We start from the raw sequence: 16,730 nt of genomic DNA, 5'->3' as shown, positions 1-16,730 counted from the left end.
ACACTCCAAGAGCTGCATTATAGAGTCTACAGGAAAGCTACTAAAATAGCTTTCTGTGAATGCATATTAATCTTCCCTCTGAGTCCTCTCCACTTGTTTTTAGAACTGTTTGCTGATCATGAGTTGGTGGCACCCCTAACGTTTGAGGCAGAACTCAGAGCCTTCAGCAGCTCACCAGCAGTTGTTTCTACCAACTGCTCGTAAAAGCTGTGCCTGTGCCTTGGCTTGAAGCAGCAAGGTATTGACTGGTCAGACATCTGTTGCAAACCCCCTGGTTCAATACTTGTCAGACTCTAAACTAGTTGTTAAACTCGGCTGATGAGCTAAATCCTACAGTTCTCAGGTCATGCCAGGAGCTGTGCAGGAGGCAGAAGGGTGCTGATATTGAAATAATTTAAGTTCCCTGCTGAGGAAGTTTCTGCAGGAGTGAGATTTCTCCATGGTATTATTTTTAAGCCAGTTTGTAAGAATGCTGCTGTGGTCAGTAGGAGACTGATCTGAATTTTCCTTGGAGTGGCTTTTTCAGGGAACAGTGTAGTTTCTTTAAAATGGAAACATTGTTTTTCTCCTAGAAAAGCACAATACTAGATTTCTGATCACCTGTAAAATTAATAAACTAGCTTTTACCAGAAATGTTACATTGACCTGTCTATGCTGCCTGAATGGGAATACCTCTTGGTTTTGCTTTTCTCTAACTGATCTAAAAGGCTTCACTTGGGAAATTGAATTTGCAATTTCAAAACATTGCATTGGATTCCAGGTCATCCTTGACTGCTGAGAGAGCTGTTCACTGAGGTACCTATTCTGCTGCCCTCCAAGGGTCCTGGCTGTGCCATCTGGCAGCACAGGTTGCCCAGGGGCCATGCTGTGCCACAGGAGACCTCAGTGTGTGCTTTGGGACCTCCCTTCTAGCAGGGGAGTCTTACCCAGAAGTGGGGCCGGGGCTACCAGGCTGCCAAGCTGCAGTGACTGGGGCAGTGCAACACTGTGGGAAGAAGAGCAGCTCAACATTGTACTGACTCAGAACAGAATTTCTCAGGTCAGGTCACCAAACCAAAATGAACTAACTTTGGTTTCAGTAATGTAAAATATTCCATTTCAAATGACACAAAATGCACTGGTGTCCACAAATAGGTTTCCTTTTTTTTTTGTTTTTTTTTTTTTTTTTTTTTCTTTTTAAACTTGTGAACTTCCATTCTACATAGCCTCTAATTTCAGTTTTTCTGCCCGAATTCGGATGAGAGTAAATGTTGAAATACTGGAATTTCTTCCTTTCTGGGGAGGAGGCAGCTGGTGAGTAAGAGCAACCAGTTTCAGGGTTGGGGCAGCTGACTCTGAAGCCCTGTACACTGGAGCAGAGCAAGCGATGGAGGGGCAGGCAGATAGGCCATGGAGGGGAGGGGAACACAAAGGCAGAAGGAGGGAAGTAGGAGACAGGAATGAGAAACAACAATGAGGGCTAGAACAAAAGATAAGGAGGAGAGAGCAGAAGTTTCTACTTGGCTCCCTGGGCTGTGGAACAGCTCTGTTCTGTGCTATGACACTGCTGGTCGTGCCTGGCTCAGCGCCCTGTGCTTGGCTGAGTGTCCAGCAGGTGTGTGGGAAGGTGCCACTCTGAGAGCTCCAGAGCACAGGAGGAACTCCTTGGAGAGGTCAGGGGCTGGGTGAGGTGGAGCTGGAGGGTCACAGCAGTGCAGAGCCAGGCAGTGCTGCAGGGTTTCAGTTCTGCTTGCAGAGCAGTTGAGTCCTTCTGTGCAAATGGAACAGGGGTGAATGCAGGATCAAAAGCTGAGCACTTCTGAGTTCTCATCCCAGCTCTAAGCAGGGCACTGCAGCCCTTGTGAGTTACAGACTCTCTGCCACTGAGTCTTTTTCTGCAAAGTAGAAAGCACAGGAATACCCTTCTCTGGTGGGACTCGGAAGGAGCACTAGTGACTGTTCCTAACACTGCAAAGTATTTATTATTTAGCAAGTTTCTTGACTTTTAAAAGTAAACCAAATTGATACACTCCATCCATCAGCAGTGCCCTCGAGGAATGAGTAGCTAATTAGAGAGCAGGACTTGTGAAAAGACAAACCTGGGTTATGCACAGAACAGGTTTCTCCAGTATTTATTGCCTACGTTACTGGCCAAGCTTCCTTGTAAGTAATAGTCAAATAATGGGCCTGGGTCCTTTTGTGAATGGCTTGAGTCTGTGTGGTCCCTCCTTTGTTAGAGCAACTCATGGCTTCTGAAAGCTTCTGCACCCCCTGTTCTGAACGGCAGAGCCTGGTGGCACCAGCTGCTTCTGCCTGGAACAAACATTTGCATGTGACATTAAAAAGAAAAAAGCTAGTTTCAAAATGTATTTTCTTTTCCTTACGCCTTGATTTTTTAGCCCTAGTTTAAACTCTGGAAATATTTTTAAAATTAATATATTTAGCTTTTGCTACAAGCATCTTTTAAACAAGTAAAGCTTAAAAAGGAAAGAAATCGTTCCTTCAGAAATAAACCAGCAGCCAATGTTTGGAAATATTTTAACAATAGACCATATGGGAGTCCCAAACTATTAAGCTTTATTATTCAGAAGGCGGAAAATGTGGTTTGATATTCAATTGATATACAGCATAAATGAGAGCCGCAGACTCGGCTCCCTTGAGCTGGGATTCAGATGTTCCCTTGAATATAATAACCAATGCTTTGGCCTAGTTCCACAGAATGCATCCAGCCTGCTGATCACAAGCCAAGAAACTGTAGGCTTTTTTTCCCCTTCCCCTCTCTTCTCCAAACTACTTTCCTCTCTTGCCAGCATGAGCTTTTGGCCTGAATATAAATCTCCTGATACTGGATGTGTATAGAAAGTGGGGAGGATGCTAATGGTGCACAGCAGTGGAGCTGTGTGTGTGCATGTGTGTGTTTGTTTTTCTTCTGCCTTGATGATAAGGTTTTCCCCTCAAAATGTGCTCTCGGGATTACATTGGTCATCCTAGGTGGGAGCTTCTTTGTTCATGTCTCACTGTTTGTTTCTTAGTGCTGTGGGAGCAGGTGAATATCTTTTGGGGTTACTGTGAAGTGGTGCCAGAGACCATGAGAGTGTGGAATTTATTGGAGGGAGAGACTGGAAGTGGTTTCAGTTTCTTTCAGCTTTTTTTTTTTTTTCCCCGGTTTAATTTGCAAATATTTATATTTGCCCTTACCCCTTTCTATCATGTCTCTCTTAACTTTTCTCTCCTATGGGGGAAAAGAACCCATAAAAGCTGCTTATAAAATACAATATACTGTGCTGGTTTGCACACCTGTACCACATATACATGGACTAAGATTGCCTGTATGCACAAGAAGGCTGAAATATTGATACTGTGATCAAGTTATGGCAGACTGGATCACCTGTTTTTTGACACAGGATCCCTTTGGTACTGACATCCCCAGCTGTGTTGGGTCCTATCTTTTCTACCCTCTCAGGATCTCCGTGGTTTGTAATTTCCCCTGAGTAGACAGGAGACACCAGCATGAAGGTATCTTGCATTTTTCTCTAGAAGTCTGGTGTGCTCAAGAAAAAAGACTCCCACTTTACATGTGAGTCCAGGAATGCCTCTCATGTAGAACACTGAAGAGAATATAAATTATGCATGCTGAATATGAAGTTTAGTTTTGGCTTCTGTCTTTTCTCCATTTCTTTTCAGTTGTTCATGATAGCTTGGATTTTCCGTATTTTTGTCTCAACCCATACTCAAATTCTTTCCTTTGGGGAAAACTGGAGCAAAATCAATTTTAGTGCAATTTTTCAAGACTCCTTGACTTGCACTTACATCTGTTTGGTGTGGGGGAGTGGAATTTTATCATAAAACGTTTGATTTATTTAATGTATTCAATAAGCATCGAAGATGTGCCAGGTACTTTCTCAGCCCTTTTGGATGAGAAATCTTGCAAGCTAAGAACTTAATAAACACAAAGAAGTTCCAGAACTCAAAATTTCCCTGCTGTTAAGGTCTCCCTATATCTAAGGAATAAACCAAGTTTGAACAAAGCAGATCCTAAGACTTGTAAAGTACAAAATGTCACAGGCAGTACTGATGAGATCTGTAATTGAAACAACTATTTTTTTAAACATATTTCCTGATCCTGTTATCTGCCCAACTTAAACTCAGCTGAGATGTGCCCATGCAGCAGTTCTACTTTCATTGCAACTGTGAGTCTTCTTCTGTTGGTGAAGCCAGTGTTAGGGGTGTGTGGTGCTACACCAAGGGCTCATCTAAACAGGGTCATTGATTGAGACCAAGGTAAGTTACAAATTGAATGGAGGAGCTGTTCTCAGTTAGCTTCATCATCCTAATGAAGAGGCCATTTGGAATAGTTAATGAGGAATAGCTGTTCTGGAATAATCCCTTTTTAAGACAAACCCTCACTGTTTCTGTAATTGCATTCCAGGAAGCTATTCTGTTCTGAATCAGCATGGGATAGAGTGCCTAGAAGACGTTCAGACCAAGCACAGCTAGCGGTGAGTGGGCAAGACACACCGGGTGCCCTATTGCAGCCATTCCAAGTGAGCAGCAGAATAGCCTGACTGCTTGTCTGTACATCTCTCTAAAAGGCAACTGAAAGTAAATATGAAAATCAAGGTACAAAGGCCTCTGTCTTAGCAGGGATGAAGTCTGAGCTGCCTGTTACTGTCTGAGCATTAGCCTGGTGTTATGGACAGAATGCATGTCTCAACCCGTCACTGATCACAATTTGATTAAATGTTGGGGTGTGGAAAGGACTTGTGTGCTTTTTCCCAATGTGTATATTTACATCATTATGTGGGAGCAATCAATTTATCAAATCCATCTGATTATTCAATAGTGGGGAAAGACTACTGGTTGGAAGAAAATGTGTATTGTTTTTAAGGTGGATAGAAAATTGGTTTAAAAGAAATTCACACAATCCCTTTCTTTTGAGGAAAACCTACACTAACAAATTAATCAAGGTAAGGGAAATCTACTGATTTATAATTGCTAATAATTTAAAATGCCATGAAAATTTTCATGCAGCATAAAATTTTGTGCTTGTCCTTGCCAAGGAGGATGGGCTGGAGCAGAGGTGGTGCTCTTGTGCTTCAGTACATTGTAGTTGTGATATAGCTGCTGTTAATTCATAGTTCTTTTGACTTCTGGAATTCCTCCATTCCCTTAAAAGGGAAGGTGGCATCCTGGAGTGGAGAAGCTCCAGTGCAGCCCTCTGGATGTTAATCCACCCTGACTTTCTTAAGCCTCCTACTTAAATCATTATCTTAATGAATCACCATTGCTGCTGTCTTCAGTGCTACACAGGAACATGCAAATTTTAAACAGCCTGGGGGAAAGCCCTTTTTGTCTGTAAAGTGCTCTGATACTTGCATTTAGATGTTACCATGATAGGTACCTTGCATACTACTTTCTGCCTAAGCCTGTGGATAGATCCTGGGGTGTAGCTCTCCCAGGGCCTGCTGGGCAGTTCTGGGCTCCCTGAGAAGGGATGGATGTGATGATTCTGCTACTGACTGGGAGCAGCAGCTTGAGCTCAGGTGGTTGAAGCCAGATCACTCCACCATTGTCCTTCAGCTGAGGGCCTCTTGTCTGTGCTTTCCTGTAGCTGTGCAGAATGGCAAGGAGATAGGGGAGTGAGGATGGGGGTCCCTCCTGAGCTCTGCAATTGCCAGTTTTACTTTGGGCAAGTTTCTTCATCTCTTCACTTGAATTTTTTTCACACCTAAAATAAGCCATGCAAATGTTCATGGATCAACTAAATTTTCTCCCAAGTACGTAGCAAGGAATTTGATACAATAGGAAAATTACCAGCTTGCTAAAAAAACATTTGTTTAAGGAAAAACTGAACATAGTGAAGCCACTGCAAACTGTCTCCAAGACTTTCAACATTGTGTTGTCCAAATTTTTCCTTGATGATTCAATTTGGCTGCACATTGAGCTCTGCCCACTTCAGCTCTCCCAGCTGATCACTTGAAAAATCTTTATTTGTAAATGGTGGATATGGAAAGAGAGCCATGTATAGCTTTTCAGATGGCAAATCTTTGTGGCTGTTTACAACATGTATTGAAAGATTTGATTTCTTTATTCATTAATCCAAGAGCTGGAGAAGCTGTTTCATGCAAATGTCCTAGATGATAAAAAGTACCCTTCTCAAATTGCAAAGTCAATTCAGCATTGTCCCTTTTCTGAGGCTTAGCAGTAGAGTCCATTCCCTTACTATGGGTGACTTTTCCTCACTAGTAGTAGTTCTGCTTCTGGAGCAATGGCAGGATAAATGTGGAAGATACCAGGTGAACAGAGATCCTTTAGTTTCAGCTAGGAGAGGACTGACCTTATTAACAGAACTGAGCTTAAATGCATTTTCTGTGATAACATTATCAGTTGTCAATTCCTGCTGGGCGAGTTATGCCCACAAGAGGCCAGAACATTTATCTCAAGGAGGGCATCCTCATTCCCTCATTCTTCTCAGTCAGATATTCTATGAAACAAGTTCAACTGGAGCTGGATACTTTCATGCTGAGAAGAATGCAGCTTCTCAGTTGGTTAACAAAGAAAGGAGATGTGAACAAACATGCATGTTGACTTCTTGCAGCTCAAAGCCTTGACAGGTGTCCAGGTGTAAGGCAGGAGATATGATCTGATTCCTCACCTGTTTGTGCACTCCTTTCTGGAGAACAGCAAAGAACTAGCTCTGTGACTTAAGTGACTCAAACTTTTTCCCTGCTTGGTGTAGCTCTGAACAGATTGCCACTTTCTTGTCATAGTGTTGAAGGCACTCTTTGCAAACTGCTTTCCAGTGATAACTTTTCTGCTTACTGTGAGCAGGCTGTTGTGTTCTCTGTGTTCAAGCTCCTGGCTGGTTCTGATCTCTCATGGGTGACAGCATTTTATAATACAGGGGGTTAAATAGCTGGGGAACCATCTCTCAGATTCAGCACCACGAGAATTGTCAGAGCTGGGATTTCAGAAGAAATATCAGAAGGGAGCTGGATATGTGTGTCTAAATGTGTGTGCATATTGTGCATATATTTCCAAGGAGAAAATAGAGATGACTGACATTTGAAGCTGAGTGTGAAACTTAAACACAACTTTTTTCATTCCTGTCTTGGAAAGTCATGGTGATGGGTGTGGGCAGGTCTCTGGCTGACTTTCTGAATTGCCTTTATGTCAGAACTCCAGCAAGGGATTTGGTGCACTTTCTCATCCTGTTGAGTAAAAGGATGCTCTATCCCACATAGTTTCCTTAGGAAACTGAAGGAAAGAGATTCTTCTTCACAGATCTTATCACACCCAGTGTATTTTTTCAGGCACTATGTGCAAAATATTCAGTAAATGAGATATCCAAAAGGAATGTTTCAGTATACTGAACTAGATTACTTTATTCCTCCAGCTTTTGCACACTGTCTTATGCTTGCGGGTGGTTGTAGATTTTTGTCAATGTACAAAGGTTGCTACTTCTATAGTTACCTCATTCAAATGCAGAGGTTTGTAACTGTGGAAGTAAAATGTCTGTGCTATTATTTTGTTCATCTGTTTTGAGCTACTTTTGTTAACTGTGTGTTCATAAGTCTGTTTGCTCAAATTACCTGCTCGGTTTTCTGGTCGGGTATGCTGAGATTCAGTATTTCACTTTATACCTTTGCTTTTTGTTATTTTTCTCCTGATGTGTTACAACTGCCTGCCAGAAATTCTGAAACTGTGGTCAAACAAACTGCTCTGATGTTTCCTCCCAGTGTTTGCTAATTCAGCAGCACTCGAGCTGTTTATAAGAAGCACAGAGAAACCGCAGCAGAGGACTGTGAATGGCAATGCTGTGTGAACAAGTGATGCACACAGCACTGCACAGGTAAAAGAGTTTAAATCTGCAAGCATATCTGTCATTAATTTTAAGGCCTTTAGGAACCATGGTAGCTCAGCTAAGAGAGGTGAGATAAGCCAAGCAATTATATGGAGCAGCTCTGTTTGGTGAAGCACATCTTTTGGGATTAGCAGGGGCTCATGAGGCAGGGTAGTGATTTGTGCATTGCACTGCCAAGTCTGATCCTTCAGGACAGTCACTGTTACGTGGGGCCTCCGGGGAAATTTCTTAAGACTGGGATATTGGCTGGGACAAGACTGAGAAAGTTTCCTTGGTTTGTCAGTATAGACTTTAATGCTCCCCCTGCTTGCTGGAGAGAACCACGTCCTTTCTGCTTCTCTGCTTTGTGGACCTTCTTGCTGGGTGTTCAGGTGAAGGAAGGTAGCCATGAGCTTTGAGTGTCTGCAAACTGCTGTGCTTTTGGGAAGACTTTGAAAAATGGCAGGGATTTGAAAGCTGAGATTTTGACTGACTTGAGTTGGGTAAAAAATTCGAGAGAACTTTGGCAGCAGTTGTTGGGGGAAGAAAAATGTCAGCAGATTACTTAAGAGCACTCTGAAGTGAGTCCCCAGAAAATGCTTGCAGAGAGACGAATGGGCAGCTGGGAGGAAATGCTGTACTCCCTGAAGAAATAACAAACTCTGGATGTTTATCCAAGCTGGTAAACCAAACAGAAACCATCAGTGTGCTGCTGGGTAAATCTGTGGTGTGCCAGTGTCTTAGGCACTGTGCAGTTCTTATCACTACCTTCAAAGGTAGTGGAGGGCTAGGGAAGGTCCAGAGAAAAAAGGCAGTTCCTGTGATTTCTCTTTGCCATAGAGAAGAGATGACTTATTACAGAAATTGCAGATGCATTGTATTGTCATGAATGGCAAGGGGAGTAGGGAGTGATCCTCCACAGTTCCTGTGTTTGCTAAATTGATTCAAAGCAGGCAAAGAGGAGGCACTCTGTCAAGCAGCAGTTACCACGTGAAACTCGTTGCCACAGGGTGTTATGGATAGCAGAAGTCTAAACAGATTGAAAAATCGATGAAGGACAGATAAGTTCTTATTAAAAGTGATGGCCTGGATGCAACCTCTGGATCAGGAGATCTTTAACAATTGCACAGGGTGTAAGAAGGAAAAAGACTGCCTGTATTCTGTGTCATTACTTTTCCTCCCTCTCTGCCATCCCTCACTTTTTTTTTTTCTTTTTGGCCCTATTCTAGTAACTGCTGAAGAACAGAGAGAGATAGACCTTTGCTCTTTTAACTTGGCTATTTTTATAGGTGAAAACTAGAAAGGAAACCAGCTACCCTGCAGTGCGGGGAACTAGTTTTGCCTTGCAGCCCACAGGTAATGTAAAGCACACTGAAATGAAGAGCATTAGGAGTCAAATGCCTAAAAATGTATATGTGTTATAAAATGCCTCTGTAGCTGCCATCTTTTTAAAAAATTTGAGTTAACAGGAAGCTGAGCTTGTTAATGAAGTGTAAGTAACTACAATGTTTCCAGTTCCTTTTCACACTTTCTCCTCTCGGTGCTACAGTCACTGAAAATGCACCTAATGACTAGGGCCTAGCAGTGACACCTTGGGTTGGAAGCTGAGGAAGGCTGCCCTCCACAGAAATGACTGGGAGGAAGCAGAAGGTTGGGAAGGAGGCTGAAGAGAAGGTACTAAAATCCCTTGTATGTGCACCAAAGCAGGAAAGTGTAACACAGAGGAGGGCTTGTAGCCGTGAGTGCAGCAGCAACAGTCGTTTGATATTTGGGAGGTGAAAGAATCAGTTTTACATTTTGCTAGATGACTGTACTGTAATACAGCAGTGCCTCCTGGCAGGGAAAGCAATGTAATGTAAAGCAATACCGCGTGGAAGAGCAGTTGGAGAGCTGTCAGAAGCTGAGTAGCTTGGAATGCTTCCACGAGAAGCTGGGAGCAGAGCTGAGCTCACTGCAGCGTGGCATTGCCCTGCCCCAGGAGGAGAGCGGCTGCAGCGCAGGCGTCACTCGCCACCTCCCAGCACGGCTCTGCTCTCTGGAGGAGGCTTTGCTAGGCAAAATAGCAAGAGTTCCTTTCTTCTCTTGGGAGATTTCTCTTCCAGCTCACAGAGCCCTTGTGAGTTCACATGCCAGGCAGTCCTGGGGCAAATGAGTTTGTACCTGTCAGCTGTCATTGCCTGCCACACAGGAGTACTCCAGGGCACTAGGCTACCAGAGGGGTAGCAAAGGGCAGGAGCTCTCCAGAGTGGACTTCTGCATCTCTGGATCTGATTTGATGAGGTGAACTAGGAAGAAATTAACTTTTTTTTTTTTTAAATGTTTCTAGAGGGCTTTGGTGCAGGGCTTTTATTCCAGTTTTTAGATTTTGGATATACTTAGTAATCTTACTTGTGGTTTTTACCTCCCTTCTCTCCTTGCCCCCAGCATTTTCCTTCCCTTCAAGTCCTCTGCCTCACTCTGTGTTTTGCTACTATAAATTTCTTGGTATGAAGGGTCCTGTTTCTTACTTGAAGCCTCTGGATGCTATTAAGTAATTGATGGAAAAGCTTGTTTAAACATCACAACCCTATGTTATTTTTTAAATAGCCCTTTGAGGTGGCTGAAATGCTACTGCAAGACTACTTTCCTTTAATACTGGACAAGGAACTTCATTAGGGGAGAGAAATAGTGTTCTTATTAGACCCTCTCCAAGTTACAAGTCATCTTTCTTTTAAAGAAGGGATGTGTAGTTTTATTCCCCCTCCACACCAGCAAAATCACTGTTTAGAGTAAGGAGCAAAGAAGGTTTTTTGGTTTTATTCCTTCAGTGCATCCAGACTTTCTTTTGTCAAAAATATGTAAGAACAGAATGATGCATTCTGTGCATCTGCTCTCTAGCCATAACTTGAAACCAGCAATACTGGTGAATTATGCAGGGAGATTGTCTCAATGTCCAAGCTGACATTGGTCTGGAAGGGTGTAGGACCAGGGCCCTGTGTCCAATACAGTGCTACCTTTCCTGCTTTATCACTTCAGCCAGGTTAGTGGATGATGAACTTGTGGCCATGGGTGAGCTTGAACAGCATCCTCCACCACAGAGCTGGCAAAAGGAAAGATTTCATTTCAGGTTTCCTTAGCTTGACAGGTCCATGCAAACAATTAAAGTGTGAATTTTATAAATGGAAGTGCTATTGTGGGAAGGAATAAACAAATAAGGAACTTAGTGCAGAAGTGGTTTGAGCAGTATAATGGACTACGAAGGCAAAAATGAATTTGAAAGTAGCATGGGAAGGTTCCATGACAGCCTGTTTCTTCTGGACTTTGCACATAACATTGTGCTTGATCAGGTGAAGGTCTGTCTTCTCTTTCTCTGCCATCTTCCTGATAGCAAATTCAGCTTTATCTTGTTTTTTTGGTATGTGTATTTAGATTTTTCTTGGAAATAAGGTTTTTCTCTAGTATAAATTACTAAACAAAATGTGGACAGAAGCAATCACAGCCTCTCAGTACACAAGCCAAGAAAAGTGAAGCAGAATGTGTATGGTAGGAAATGGATGCAGCACTTCTTGCTTTTGTTGGTTTTAGTGGTCTTTGATGGCAGTTTGTGGGGTATTGCACAAAAGTCAAATGCACTGTAGATGTAACAACTAAGAGCTACTGAATTGAACAATCTTTTTAATAACTAGGAAGAGAAACTTGAAATTACAATGGCTGCCTTAAGCAATTTTCACAGATCCTAATGAGCTTAGATCTGTCTTTATTTAGTCACTGCTTGTGTTCTGCCAAAGGTTTAAGGAAAGACAGAATGCTCAGTTGCAGAAAGTCTGTCCCTGTACATCAGAGCAAGAGTTTATTCTGGCTGATGAAGCTGCCTTTGCAAGGCAACCTTTAGGCTGTTTTTGCAGATTTTAAAAAAAATTTAATCAGTAAAATATTTCTGTTGAGAAAACAGGGAAAGCTTAAGAAATTCAGGATGCTTGTTCTCCTCTTCTAAGCTGGTGAATAAGAACTAGATCTAATGGGAGGCCAACATCTGGTAGCTCTAGATTCTGAAGGACAAGGCAGTGTGAATTCAGTTTTAAATCATCAGCTACAGCTTACTTTTCTTTTTGAAAGAGTTTGTTTTAAATGTTCAACATGTTTGGACTTAAGTGCTTAGTATGGTACATACAAAAATGAAGTAAAAAATTCTCAATGGATCATGACTTTTTGAATTTTCAGGCATTATCATTCAAATGAGAAAATGTCTAATGAAAGTCATTGGCTGTTTATTAAAATTATAAAAAGAAGAAAAATGTCAGCTGCATAAATATCTGTGAAATAGAATAAATGTTTCAGCTGGAGACAGTGCAGCTCTGGTTAGCAGAAAATAAGGCCAAATTGAGAGCAGATTATATTTGGTTTTAAATCAATATGGCTTAGTAGTTACCAGCCATGGATCATCCTTCATAACCTAGAGTGTAAATGTAAAACAAGACCAAAATTGGTAGCTTTCAATTACTAGTATTTAAATCCAGTCTTCTCTACCACTGAATGCTCTCTGAATAAATAAATAAATGAAAGCACATTTAGTTGCTGGCATTGCCCTGGCTTTTCCTGTATTTGCAATGGTTTGATACACAGATAAAGGAAACTCCCTCTGTGTGTTCATATATGAAGTCTCTAAAGGAACAGCTGATCTCTTTTTTCCCCTCCCCTTCCTCTCTCTCATCTCCATTACCCTCCCCCCAAATGGAGGCAAGGGAATTTTGAATTTCTTATGTTTTAAATACCTCTCAAAGTATGTAAGGCTGAAGATATCTTTGAACATAAGTGCACCTGGCCTCCTATTTTCCTGTATTCTGTATTGTTGATACAAACTGCAAGAGAGCCCTAAAGAGGTTTTTCCTATTTTATTACTGGTCACGTGTCTTTTCACTACAAATCTGAACATTAAAATTAATTATGGCCTTAGAGACAGAGAGTCCAACGGTGAAATAGCTTGTAATTTATTTGAACTCTGAAATTCTACCAGTTAAAGTTGTATAAAACTTTCCAGTAGTTTATTTATATATTATTTTAAGAAAAAACACCTTAATTATGAGTCTGGTTGTTCAATAAAACAGAATAGCTATCTGGCTAATCACTACTTTGCTCTAGATCATTAATTTTCTTCTTAATAACAGCACGATTTTTTTTTCTCCTTTAAAACTTTTTCAATTATGTAACAAATGTGCTTGATTTATGGGGACACTCTCTAGGATTTTATGCCCCAAGACAGGCACGTCATGAAATAGCTGGAGGTTGGTGAAGAACCTCAGCTGGATTAAAGGCTTGCAAGTACTGACAGGAGTGGGAGTTGATAATTTGGATGGAGGCCTGTACAGAGGCACGTGGACAGCTCTGTTCTCAGCTACTCCCACTTAAGGAGTTGTTTTGTTTTGGTCTCACCTAGAAATTCAGACTTTCCCTATGGGAACACACAGCCCTGGGTGTGCAGAGGGTTGCTCATAAGGAGGCCTCTTTTTCCCCAAGTCTGAAAAAGTTTTACTTGTGGAAAAATGAAATGAATGATTGCACTCTTGTACTAAAAGTGGGGATTTTTAAATATGGGTTCTTAAGTAATTGTTTCTGCATTAATAAGTTCTGTCACTAAGTCTCAAGGTTCCTGGAAGTGCACACTTTCTATGTGGCACAGTTATGAAATACAGCTGGGCCTCCATTTGTCTGTTTGGGGACCCAGACCTGCTTTGCCAACTTGGTTTCAAGCTGCTTGAGAAGTACAGGACAGTCTGTATTCTAAGATTTCCTGACAAATGTGTGAAGTTCAGAGATCTTACCAGGCTGGCTGCTAACTGACCAGGAAGTCCCTGACACTGTGGCTGGCAAAGAATAAAGAAAACATAAAGATGCTCCATTTTGGTTATGGGAGGCTGTTCAGAATTTAAGGTCCTGGTGTCTGAGAACATGGGGTAGCATTTGCAGCTGATGTTTGCCTGGTAGTGAAGGACCCAGCATAATAAATAGTTGGCTAAGCAGTAAGAGTTCACCTGGTAGTTAATGCTGAATTTTATGGCTACAGACTTGAGACCTCTTGAAACTGAGTAATGGCAGTAATAAGAAGGTGTTTGTAGGGTAGATGGATTTGGGGGGCCTTGAGGTCCTGCTCACATGTTTGAGAATGAAGTATAATGGAGTGCCCTTATTCTAGATTTATTTGAACAGAAATGGCCAGTGAGATGAAGAGATGAATGGGATGTAAAGTATGTCAGAATTTCTCTTTGCTTCCAGCTTGCCATGGACTGATGAGCTGGGTTCATTGAACCCTCTGTTTCACCCAGTCCTTGAGGGGTTATAAAGCAGAGGTGGACTGAAAAAGCACTTGAGGAGAACATTTAGCCTGGCAATGCCTTCATCCCCTACAGCTGACTGTGATGCCTGGAGCCAGTTACTGTAGGCATGAGCAGATAAACCTGATGTGTACTGGAACCTGGAAATTGGAATTAATTAAAGTGTGTAATATTTAATGGATGTGATAAGATTCCTTGTAAGTTAGGCTTTTCACCAAGATTGGTCCATTCATTTTTACTCTCTCTTCTAAAAGCTGTTGCAAGAATTGTTCTCTGGAAAATCAAAGCACTTATGCTGCTAAGGAGGACTTAGAAGGGCCCTACAGGGCTCCACCTCTTAGCCCATGTGTGCTGCTCAGCAGCTTCTCACATCTGTTGGTGCTCTGGCTCCCTGAGCAGTTCTACAAGATCCTTTCATTATGGATGGCATTGGGGCAGATCTTCATGCTGAAGAATTCCTTTGAATTGTTATGCAGAGCTATAGCTAAAACCAAGTAGCTCTTCCTGTTGTATTATCAGTGCCACTCACGACACAAAAAACGTCACCAATGTGTTTGCTGCCATAAAAATTTTCTTACTGTCTCTTTCAGTTGCTTAGGCCAGCAGCTAGCGTGCACCAAGGTTAGTGATGAATTAGGTTGAAATTGCCAAGGGGTGTCTTTCTGCGCTGACTTGAAGATGTATGAGGCTCGCTCTCCTTTGTTCTTCCTTCGTCCTGCTTTAGCCATACCTGCATTGTGCCCTGTCAGCGTTTTCTGCTTGGGAATGGCTGAGTGGACTTTGCTCTGTTAGCCGTGCATCTTTTTTATTTAAAGGACGTCTTCACCGTGTCTGTTTGGCATGAATTGGTTGAGAATTTGCTGGTAAAAAGCTCAGGGGAGGGAAAGAAAAGGATACTTGGAGCCTGCTCTCACTGTCTCCCGGCAGTGCCCCCTTCCTGCTCTGGAGGAGGTCTCTTGTCCCTGCGCTGGGTCGGCCCCTGGAGCACAAGCGCTCGGAAGCAGCAGTGGCAGGGTCGCTGTCTGTCTGTCTGTCTGTCTGTCTGTCTGTCTGTCTGTCTGTCTGTCTCCGGGATCATGTGGCAGAGGGGCCGTGCCTGCGGCGAGAGCGGCTCCCCCCGTGCGAGGAGTCACAGGACACCGGCGGGGGTAGCTCCAGCTGGTATGCACTGGTACTAATATAATCCCCAGGACTGTGTCCATGAGACACAAGTGTGACATGTGAGGTATTTAAGGAGACACACCTGTTCTAGGCACAGGCTGGCTGTTGCATGCCTTGGAAATGGAAGGTTTTGGTGGAGCAGGGAAGACTCATTTTATCCTCAGGAAGGCTTTGCTTGCTTCTTTCTCCCCAGTTGCACATTATTTTATAATTCTCTAATATTAGGCAGCCCTGTAGCCTTTTAGCACTGGGCTGTTTCAGAGGCCAGGCTGGTGTTTGCAGGAGAGAACAGCTTCTGGTCTGAGTGATGGTTTGGGTGTAACAGCTCCCAAGAAAGGGCAGAGAATTCTGAGAATGTCATCTATGTGTGGGGTTGGGTTTTTCAGTCCTTTAGATAATTTAGTTTTTGTGTTGTGTTTACCAGTATTTTTATTATAAGGCCTCTGTCTTGCAATTTAGAGCAGTAAATCACATGAAATTCATACCATGTTACAAATTTTGTACAAAAATATTTTGTCACTTTGAAATCTGAGTGTATTTCTCTCTCTTCTTTCCATCTGCCCCCATCCCAAAAATTACTGTGAAACAGTTATTCTCCATAAGAAGCAGCAAGTAAATACAAACTAAATCTCATTATTGCATAGCATAAAGAATTAAAATGCTTAGATTTTTATCTCTCTTTTTGAAGTTTATCTGACACTTGTTTGGCAGAGGATAATTTTTTTACTGTTGAAAAGGGGATGTATTAAGATGAAGGAAAAAGAAATTTGCAGGGCCTGTCATATGACTTGATTCCATCTGTCTGTCATGTCTTTCAAGTAGAATGGAATTCTTCTCTCAAATTTGATGTGCCTTTTTTTTTTTTTTAATGTTAATGTGAAATCTCCTAGTTTGCCTTAGTCTTGTTCCACATGGCCCTTCTTTCCATGGCTTCCTGCTCTTGGTGAGGTGTTAAGTCTTTGTTGGTTTGGGACAGCTCCCAGAACTGGGGCCAAGGCTTCTCCTACATTTCATAGATTGTTGTGTGGAAACAGTAGCCACTGGACAGGCTTTCCCTCCCATCTTTATTTTAAATAAGATTTTCAGGTAAACATCCAGTATGTGAATTGTTTGCAGAACTGAAGTAAAGGCTGGTGGAAATAAGGAGGGTTGTGCTCCAGGCCCTGGTTAGTTTGGGCAGTCAGGTATTTTTGGGGGAAGGTGGTAATTCTCTCCTGTAACAGCTTTGCACTCTGAGTGTGGTGGTCTGGAATAACCAGCCCCTGAGTGGATGACAGACTCTCCTTCTCAGAAACAGGAGGGGATCCTGGGAATGGAGACCTCTCAACTCCAGCCTCGGGGTCATTGACCCTTATGACAAGGGGGTATAAATAAATATCTTTTTAATCCTAACCTGAAAGAGGACTGCAGCTTTATGCTGGTCTTCAGACCAAATCCAA

At 42.3% G+C, this 16,730-nt stretch overlaps 1 protein-coding gene across 3 annotated transcripts in view; it reads left to right on the top strand.

Moving 5' to 3' along the window:
* Nucleotides 1-16,730, top strand: part of HIC2 (HIC ZBTB transcriptional repressor 2) — a 71,025-nt gene that overhangs the window by 35,649 nt on the left and 18,646 nt on the right. For 2 of the 3 annotated variants that reach the window (XM_059863343.1, XM_059863346.1), the window contains exon 2: nucleotides 4,409-4,478. The exons of the other annotated variant lie outside the window; for it this stretch is intronic. The gene's annotated coding sequence lies outside the window, so the exon portion shown is untranslated. The remainder of the gene's footprint in view (nucleotides 1-4,408; nucleotides 4,479-16,730) is intronic. 3 annotated transcript variants of the gene reach the window in all.

This window comes from Haemorhous mexicanus, chromosome 19 (assembly GCF_027477595.1).
Source record: "Haemorhous mexicanus isolate bHaeMex1 chromosome 19, bHaeMex1.pri, whole genome shotgun sequence".
Lineage (NCBI taxonomy): Eukaryota > Metazoa > Chordata > Aves > Passeriformes > Fringillidae > Haemorhous > Haemorhous mexicanus.
The sequence above is the reverse complement of the archived record's forward strand: the minus strand, read 5'-3'. Positions and strand labels throughout refer to the sequence as shown.